We start from the raw sequence: 10,736 nt of genomic DNA, 5'->3' as shown, positions 1-10,736 counted from the left end.
TCAGAAAAAGAACCATTCAGAAAACCCTGCTGATAGTGTATATGTCATATGAGGTGTATCTTTGGTTGAGTATAGTGCATCCATGTTTATCTTCTAGATTGGAACTGCCTCATATTTGGCTCCAGTGCAGAGGACCCTTAGGTCTGTCTGCAGGTGGCTATGCAGTAATTCCTCAAGCCCTTTTATTACAGCTGTTGGAAATAAAAAACCCCTTCCTGATAATTATTCCCTACTGTATAAGGCATGGAGGGAGCTTCTGGAACTTTACTATAGACCAGTGCTCTAGCACTTGCAAGTGTTTCCTACCGATTTAATCTATATGACACAGACTCAACTCTCATTTTATCCCTCTAGGACCTTCTGCAACCACTGAAAAATGGGAAGGACATTTCCCCAAAGTAGTTATGTTAGTTAAGTTATATTCTGTTTTACTTTAAGGTGTTTTATTAACACCATATGTGTATGTGCTTGGAATTGTTTCCCACCCTTGTGGAATCAATGACAAAAGATCCATTTCTTCCCACAGAGCAGGAAATCAGCTCCAGAATTTAAAGTTTCTTCAAATACAGGAGGTCCTTACAATTAATTCTTATGAAAAGATATGTCACAGCCCCTTCCTCCCTTTGCATCGGATGACAGAGCTGAATAGGTATAATGTCAGGAAGGGGAACAGAAGAAGAGACAAGTGTGATGCAGCCTCTAACAGAGCAGAGCAGAGAGTGCAGTTCTCTATTAAGCCACAGGTCTTCCAGAAGCTTTGTGGACATTTGAGGCACAGCTGATTTTCAGCATTGTTCTTGCTACGATGGGGCACTTACTGAAAGCCATCATTCTTCCTTGTGGATATTATATTCCTCCCAAGCTAGAGTTAAAAATCTGCAAGCATTTAGTCACAGTTTGGTGCCAAGGTAACCTGGGAAACATGAAAAGTTACACTTCACCGAAGTTTCACAGCTGTAGGCAAAGAAAAGGCTTTGTTAGGTAGGCATATCCATCCATTTAAATGGACCACTGCCAGAGAGTCAGGCCTAGTTAACTCACTGTGTTTTGAAATGGAAGGAAGCAGGTAGGAAAGTTTCCAATTTTTAAATTTATAATTTTAGTAGGTACAATAATTTTCTTTTTAATTGTTCCAGTCCATCAGCTTGAGAATGTAGCAGTGAAACAGGCCACCTCCATCAGATGCTTTGAAGTCATTAGCCTGCTACTCAGCCTGTTTATCAACTTAGAAGGTGCTGGCTGGAGAGCTGGCTGGGTGATGGAACAGCAGAAAGGCTTCTTAGCACAAGCCTATGGTGGAAACATGACTTCCCCAGAGCAAACCCAGGAAATAGAGAGTGCAGGTCACTTGAAAGTAATCGTTGTAAAAACTTTATGATATGCCATGTCTGGTACAACAGACATTCCTAGGATTAGGTTGGGAGTTTAGAAAAATACTCTTGGAGCTATTCCTTCAAATGTAAAGCCAAACATTAGACTTGATCCCAGTTTTGAGCATGCTGACCTTGATTCAGCAAAGAATTTAAGCTTGTTCTTAACTCAGCACCTGTCCATGGTCAGGTGCTGAGCCATCATTTTCAAAGAAATAACAACAAAGTCTTCACTATCTTACTGAAAAATGGCAATGCTTGGTAAAAGGCACATCTCTAGGCATGAGCGGCTATGTTCTTTTTTTTCTATTTCCATTATTTTCTCTGAATCAGCTTTTAATTTCATCAGCTACTCTATTGCCAAGTCTCTCAGTATTTTACAAGTCATTATTAACAGTTTTATATATATCCTAAAAAATTCTGTCTTGCATAAACTTCATTGTCTCCCTGCTTCTTCTAACTTTTAAGAATTGAAACCTATTCTTGACGCACAATTAAAAGTTTCTGATTATGCATACTGTTGACGCTATGATTTTTTTTTTTTTTTTTTTTGAGAGGAGATTACTCATTTGGCAGGAAAAAATGTTACCTGGCAAGTTGATTTTAATTAGGGGGCATAAGGGAGGTGTGGCGACCAAAGCTTCATCATTAAACAATAATTTGGCTGAGTGCATGACTGCCTGATTTATGATATGAATGCTGGCTTTGTGTATGTGATAAAAACATACTATGTTAACATGTATAGCTTCTGAATACATAAGCATTACAGTTTTGGACAAGTATTATTGGCAGTTCAAGTTCACTTTCTTTTTCAGTCATTTCAGTTACAGTGAACAGTAGGTTGTTTCTGTACCCTTTCCATCTCAAGTTGAGTTTTAGCACGTAACTCCTCCCTACAGACTCTTCTCATCTAAGCACGCCTCATAGTAACAGGAACTAATTCAACCTGTGGATGTGGAGAGAGAAACACCCTGAGCATACCTGGGATGGGATCTGGCATGCAAAAAAGCCAAATAATTTTTTAGTTTATGTAAGTTTGGTCATGCAATAAAAACTGCATATATCCAGCAAGTAGTTCTTGGCTACTGATGGTTTTTTCTTTTACAGAATTGTTAGTCTCTTCCTTTCTTAATAAGGCATAAAGTGTTCCCAGTTATGCTGGTTGGGATTTTGAACTTTCATTGTTTAGGACTTTCTCCGAGAATGTGGAAAATTACTAGGTAATTGTCCCTCTCTTGCTTTGTTTGGGGTGTCAAGGGCATAGATTTCTTAAATCATAAGAAACTTAAATCACAAGACAAAAAGTAGTAGATCCCTTTAGAAGGTGAAATCTTAGCTATCACCATGCCTAACGTCCCTTCAGGAAGAGACCTTTTGGTAGCTCCATGCTGGAAGAGTGATAATATGCCTGTTAATTTCCAACAGAGGTGCTTAGTGAATTCAAATACTGTTTGTTCAGAGCCAACATGCATGTGACCATGGGTGGCAGCTTGCCAGAGGATCCTTACAGCCTGGGCAGTGGAGGGCAGAAAGCCCATAACAGGTGGGAAATGGTGGTGTAAAAGAAAAAGTTTCTTGCAAAGGAACTTTTAAAAAGGCTTTTTAAAAGGCCTTGACCCTCAGTATTCGTGTAAAGGCTGCCTAGGTTTATAATGTTAACATTTAAAGGGTTCCAAAACAGGCTCTGAAAAAAACAAACTTCTCATTTGAGGTTAATGAACACAAAGTGGCCCAGTTCAGGCTGTACCCTTGCTGTTACTATTGTTTCAAGGAAGGCCAGAGTGCATGCAACTGCATGCTGTCTGGCACAGGATGATTTTTTTCTTCTGTAGGTAGTAAACCAATCTCAAGAAAACTTTCTGGTATAAGGATGGAATCATACATAAAACAAGCCTAAGTTTCTGCAGAAATTTCCAGAATTTCAAAAAGCTTCCAAGAGGGCATGAGCCCTGTTTTATTTTTCTTTCTCCGTGCCCGCCCCCCCCCCCCCCCCCCCCCCCCCCCCGTAGTTTTCTACCTCATACCCCACTTTCACTTGGAACAGTCCTCCTGGTTAATCTGAATTGTTTGCATTTGCAACATTGTTGCTGCTACTTCGTAACTTCCATTTATGACCACGAGCTTGCAGGAATATTCCTATCAAAGGTATATATATATATACACACACAGAGACGCATAGACAACTTGTATGTTTATGCACATTTATTTTGCAGACATTACAATTTAACAGACAGAGTCTACTAAGGGACTTCTCTTTTCATTTTTATGTAGGAGTCTGACTTCTGAAATCCTGTCCTGGGTGCTAGAGAAGTTATTTCTAAATTCAAATATACCAAACACAAAACTATTGTTTCCAACTCTCTCTGTTAATCTATCTTACTATGTTTTCAGGTCAAACAAGGCCTGAGCAACAGAGGTTGGATATAGTTATAAACTTTCCTCACCTTCAAGTCCAGTTTATTTTTTTCCTGTATTAATTAGCAAAGGCAGTGGTATGTAGAGATCTTCGATTTCTCCAAATCGCATTTCTGTATGAACATTGTGAACTTGCTACCACACCCCTCCATGGCAGCAGACAGTGATATTGTTAAAAAACAATTTTGACTTCAGTAAATGTCTGGAGAGATGAAGAGTGTAGTGGGTGTGGGGAGAGCTGTTTTGCTTCAGTACTATGGGCTGATAAATCCTGAGGAAATCTGTATTACACAGAAAGCCCTTCTGACATATATTTAGGGGCTATAATAGTAAGGGTGAGCTACTGAAGTAATTAAGTGTAGCTGGTATGCTTGGTACTTTCCCCCCCTCCCTTTTCTGATAGTGTCTTTCCACAGTGTATGTAATACCAAGTAAAGTGGAGTCTATAGCTGGCTGCAGTTCGGTCTTCCAGATGTGGAGGTGCCTAATAAGGAATTACTCCACGAAATTCAAAGGCCTGAATGCCCCAAAATGACAGCTGAGCTGTCAATGTTCATTTGCATGTTTATTATCACAAACTCACTGAAGGCTCCCTCTACTTTAAATAAAGTGACAGGAAGAGAGAGCACCAAGATTAGTCTGCATATACCTTTAGTTTAAAGAATGAAACAGGAAGGAGAATAGGTACAAAGAGTGTCTGTTTAGTCTGTGTTTGCCTGGAAAAGGATCCAGATAATTCCAGGATAGGGGGATCCTGACTCAATGTTTATGTACTATAGGATGGCAGGCAGAAGATAGGAGTTGCTGTGGAAATCAGACCTTAGGCAGCCAGGCAACAGCTAAGGATTAATACCTGCACATAATGTTTAGCAAGTGCGGTGTGAGCTGGAATAATCCCATAATCCAGACAACTCTATGGAAAGAAATAGGGCATCAGCCTAGACTATCATGTAAATTATCATAATATGCTTGGCAACCTTTTTGCTTTTGATTTCGTAATCAAATACATACCTCTGTCCCTCACTAGAGGCTTTGCCAGATGCCAGTGTGTCCTGCAATGAAATGATTTGGCGTTGGGCCCCTCAGATTTGCAGCATGGTGGGATCCTCCATAGCTTCGGTGCAACCTGGGCTTTGCTTGAGAAGAAAAACTACCTCCCAAGAATTTTGGGCTGGCAGTTAAGGCTGTGGTAAAAGAGTGTTGCTTGTGGTAACTAGAAAGGGAGGGCAATAAGCAAACAGTGCTGTGGCTGCTGTCCCTGGCATCGCCACTGTGGCAGGGGGAAAAGTCTGGAGGTCTGGCTTGGGTGTAGCAATTGAACTGCAAGCTGCAAATGGGAACTCCCAGACTGTCAAAGGGGATTTAAACTACTGCTTGTTCATAAAGTGCTCATGCTGGAGAATGTAAGCAGTGGTGGTAATGAACAGATGGGAACAATTTAGGCCTCTAATTCTAGTCCCAGCCGTGTTGGTTTAGTGATTCCCATTTTATAAATTGACTACAGGAAATAAATTACATTTTCTACCACCAATAAAGGATTATTTCTTGGCACATATTTATTAATGTTTCTCAAGTCTAATTTTAAAATACAGATGGCATGGCTTCCAATTCTTCTCTGGAGATTGTTTCATACTCTGTTAATTTTACTGTCTTGGAACTTTTCGCAGTATGTCACAGACACCCTCTTGTGTTCATTTTTTTGTTTAAGATAGAGTTTCTCATACAGTTTAATATTTGTTTTTCCTCTTTGATGCTTTTACATTCTTCAGACATCTGCTTGTGTCAGGCTCCCTAAAGTAAGCCTTCCCTAGGTACCGAGCACCTTATGATTTGCCCCAAGAATGCACGAAATTTGTGTGATGCTCATCAAACGAACATCGTTTCGTTCTGAAAACTGATTCTTGACTGGCATATTGCTTTATTGCCTTGAAAAAGTTCTTCCAGTATTGCTTTATCCAAGGTCTTCCTACCTTTTGATACAGTGTGAATTTTTTAGCTCAGAGATTTTTCTATAATTTCTGTCATTTGCAAAACAAAAAGCAAAGAACCATTTTTTGTAAACTATGTTGTCATTGGCCCTGTTTAACTGGATGTGAGAAACTTGTTTCAGGGACTCCTATTTTTGCTTTTCAAAACCTCCAAAGCCAACAATGAAAAAAAAAAGAAAGATGGGTAACTGTGCCTGGAGTGGAACACCGAAATAGTGAGTATACTGCCTTTTTAACTTTTACATCTATATCACTGATGCTCCCTATGACTTTTCTTACAGATTGTAGGAGAAGATATCTTTACATTCCTTAGCAGAAGAAAGAAATTCCCATTAGGTTTTTGCCTGAGATCATGCTGCACAATAGTTTTAGTGGTAGTTCACAATGTTTGCTTTAGATACTCCTCATGTAAAAACACAATTCCCTCCCAACCAATTACTGCAACTAGTGCTTACAAAATCCTTAATGCATCATTTAATTAAAAAACAAAAATCTACATAAAATATTGTTTCAAAAAGTAGCTGTGGGTAAAGCAGCCTTCCTTGGAACTGCAAGGAAAAATACTGATCTGGGGAGAAATTAGGAAATGTTTTCCTTGAAGTTTCCCACATCTAGCACTTTTTAAGTGAAAGCCAAAGTTTGTAAGTTTTCTTTAATGACTTTGAAAACATCATTTAGTAGTAAAAAAACCCCCTAAATTGCATAAGTAATAATAGTCTTGCATATAAAAGTACTTTAAGGTTTCTTCACATTTAAAAAAAGTGAAGGTAAGTTTATAACATCTTAATGTACAAACAAATTGGTGTTGAGATGTTCTTCCTACATTTCCCATCAAGGACAGAGTGAAAACTATTTGAGAATTAATTAGCAGTACCATAAGTTATTATTGTACTTTTGAATGCAAGAGCTAGCTAGCACTTAAACACTAACCACTTTGATAGGCAAAAGCGGTGCAGGTCCATCATAATGCTCACAAGAGTTTACCCTATGGCTTTGGCCAAATTTACTGAAATCGAGGGGATTTGAGCTGGTTTTGCCAGTAGAGAATTTCTCCTGTGCTTTTAGGTTATCATCCACAGGGAGATGAGTTTGAACATGCACTCCTTGTGCTGGCATGTTACTGGAAGTGCTCAGAGTTTACAAGTGGAGGGTTTCTCTCCGCTGGTGCTCTGCTCATGAAGGCACAACTGCACTTTGTGATCCTTCTCCCTGGTGCATGGAGGCTCGCTCCTCTTTGCCCTCTGGCTCAGATGCATTTTGCAGTCCTGCAGAACTGGCGTGGGCAGTGGGTAGCTCCCACTCTGAGCTGGAGCTTAGAGAGGTCAGCAGAGATCTTGGCCTGAGAAATGCATCAGTACTAACATATTTGAAGATTACTTCTTTTGGGTTGTATTCCACTGTAGAGTTGCTTGTTTACTTTCTTTTACTACAAACTTTCTGTGGCAGAAAAGGGTTGTGATTTTTAGAAGCTAAATTTCCCCATCAGTTTATTAGGTTCATGTTTAATACAACTTGCACACCAAATACTTGTAAAAGGGGATTTCCAATGGCATACACTGAAGGTGAGTACTCCTCTTCTGAAGCCTAGACTTCTGCTTTGCAGCTTTGAAAGCATCCCCAGTATGTTTGTTTGGGCTATCCAAATCCCGTGATGTTTTATTTGTAAGCATAGAGTGTATCTAAACAACAATTCCTTTATTCAGGTTAAAGCATTGATCAAGCATGTGCTGGAGATTCAGGCTGGAAGTCATGCATTAACACTGACAAAAACTTGATTTTTTGAGATACGCTTTTCTTGTTCAGAAGACTAATTAATTCAAACATGAGTTATATGTAAATTCAAGGGCATATGCATCCCATCTTACCAAGAAATGATATGACTTGAAATAATTTTTATGTCTATTCCTCCAAGATTAATAGTATTGTTTCCTATATGAGCACACTCGTAATATCTGTCTTACAGTTTGAAGAGATCAGTAACACTCCTCCTCTACTACTATTATTATTTGAAGTTTTACATATGAGTACTCAGGGGGGCCCCATCCTTGGGGAGAAAATTCCCTTGCTGCAGAGTTAGATTGCACCAATTTTGCAGGAGGCCCATGAACAGTTGCCAAATCAAATTCTACAGGAGAAAATTCTCATAAAAGAGCACTCTGAAATGAAACGAAAAATTGCCACTTGTATCTTTGTCTTTTATTAATTCTCTTTGGGACTGAAAGAAGCTGGAATTACTAAAATAAGATCACATGATAGTTTAGCCTAGCAACCCCAAATCCTCTGTGCGTCTTTCCGGAGGTGAAAAATAGGTGTCAAGAAAAAGACTGAACACCTTATGTACAAATCATGCTTCTAAAAGCTTTTTTCTTTTTGAAGCAGATTAACTTTCCCCCCCCCCTCTTCTTTCACATCTTGTCTTTCCACATTTCAGCAGTAGCAGGGAACAATCTATGAGAATTCGTCTTCCTTTTCCCTTTGCTACTACTTACTCCTGAGGAAACCCACGATGTGACTTGCAGACTGAGCTCCCCGAGCCTTGGTCTTGCAGCTGCGTCAGCTCTGATATGGCATCGCCACGTGATCTTTCAGCTGCTGGGTTGGCACTTGGGATTGTGCCACTTTGGGCTGGGGCTCTGTTTGGCAGTAAAGCTCAGTGCAACCAAGCGCAACTAAAGCCACAAGAAGCAGGTTCCCCTTGCACAACACTTCCACTGCTGATGAACAAGATGCAGGTCTGAACGGTCAGCCTCCTGAGCAGGAGCTGCCTGGTTTACCTCTGCATGGCAGGAGGCCAAGCCTAAAACTTCTACAGTTTCTTAAGTGACTGCCACACAAAATAACCTCCTGGAGAAATGAGCTGGCTGAGCACAGGAATATACATCCCCTCGCTCTGAACGTCCTTACTTGTCCTCAGTTGCAGAATATCTTGCACCCGTTTGATGCGGTTCATAACACACCGAGGGCATTGATGTACTGCCAGCCAGGCGCATCACATCAGGGACGCTGTGTTCTGCTTTGGCTGGTGGTGCTGTGCAGGGCAGCACCCGTCCGGGCTTGGGAGGCAGCTCCCTCTCCTTGAGCTGTTCCTGGGGCTATTTGCAGAGGGCTCTTGCACCCACCTCTGAGCACCTGCCTGATGCAGACAGACAGTGCTGGGTCACACAGGAAGCAGCAACACTTCATCAGCAGAAACAAACTTTCTTGCTGGTGACCTACTTCCCTGGTTTTGAGTTTCCATGCTACTACAGGCCTTGCAGAACAGGTTCCCAGTGGGCAAGGCCAAATGTACAGTCAGTTCTCAGGCTGGTGGCTGACACAACAGCCCACTTTGTAGCTCGTGGAGAGGCACTGATGTGTGCTGCTGACGCTGCTCTCTGCCAGCATGTGCTGGTGGGCTGGCCAGGAGCCAGCAGCTGTGGCTTGCCTCCATGGGACTGCCCTTCCGTAACAAGGGCCCTTCTCATCTGTTAGCAGCTACCACATCACAACTGAGTTATACGGACAGACATGATGGCAAATGCTGTCACAGACACTGTAACTCAGTTTCTGAAAGCTAGAGAAGACTGTTTTTATGGCAGCGCTGAAGTCCTTTATGTTGGGATTCATCTCTCCTGACTTTCTGTTGTCAAAAGCTGATCTTGCTGTCTAGCCTTCTTTCCCTCAGCCCACAGCCATATCTGGAGTTCATTTCATCTCATACCTAAAGTAAGTAAGTAAAATAGATCAGACAACTCACACCTTTGGAAATGCTTCTTTTTCCTCCTCTGACTATAAAGAGAAACTAATTGAGTGGCTCACCTGGAAGTGTCTGCACTGATCCATGCAGTGCTGCCTCGTAAGTGGATCCTACCATCTGTGTGCAACAATCATGAGAAGTGTCACACCCTCTATAAATAAACTTCTTTGTATTCAACTTTAAAATATATTTATTGAAGTGGTGATGGGATTTTTCTGGGTGTTTCATTTTGAGAACTGTGCCTCCTCTCCTGATAGACTGTGGGCTTGCAGTTACTTTTCCAGTAGATTTCTGTTCTTCCACCTGGTTGCAAGCTGACAGCAATGACCCACTGCTAATGTTCATATATGTTTTTCCTCAAACTTTCCAATATCGTCATAGTTAAAAGCACTCAAAATACAGGTTATAATATATGTAAATTTGAAATTATCGGATGAAGCAAATCCTGATTTATTCTAGTGATATGTTGGTGAATATATCTAAGCATTTCAAACATTTTTTTAAAAAATAATAATGAAGGTGTTAAGAACCAAAGATAACTCTTCTTTACCTAAATAAAAGTATGAGAATGGATCAGTTTATCTGCAGAATAAGTTTGATTGCACTTCCTGTATTCTGAATTCTTTTAAGAGAAAGTTTCAACATGTACATTCTTCCCTTGTCTTAAAGCTAAATTAATTAAACAAGAAGTTAGTATTTAAAGACTAATGCAGGAACATTGCAATTAAAATCATTATAGAAAATAACATTTTCTGTGTTGCATGTATTCTTACTAAATGGTAGAAATGAGCTGTGCTTTGATTTGCTCACTGAGTATCTGCTGACAGCATAGAGTCCTACTGGCAAAATAGAAAAACTGAAACTTTAAATAAAGTCCCATAATAAATCAATATATATATACATCAAATTTGTAAAATCCTATCAAGCAAAATCCAATAACAAGTGTGAATATGACAGATAAAATGATTGTCTGCAGTAAACTACCAAGTTTCAGGGGAAAGTGAGAACTTGCATATTTATGGACTTAGCAAGTTTATTATTTATTTTAGCTTTCATGACTAAATAATACATTTCCATGGATTTCATTGAGTTAATTTAATCTTTAGCAAATCTCTTAATGTATTTTTATACAGGAAAAGCTAATCAAGGCTTTTAATACAAACTTTGTCAAAGTTTGTATTTCAGTTTACCTTTCACTGAGTAAAAAGGGGATGGTGGGACAATGTT

This window comes from Strix aluco, chromosome 5 (genome assembly GCF_031877795.1).
Source record: "Strix aluco isolate bStrAlu1 chromosome 5, bStrAlu1.hap1, whole genome shotgun sequence".
In the NCBI taxonomy this organism is placed as follows: domain Eukaryota; kingdom Metazoa; phylum Chordata; class Aves; order Strigiformes; family Strigidae; genus Strix; species Strix aluco.
Note: the sequence above shows the minus strand (reverse complement) of the source record.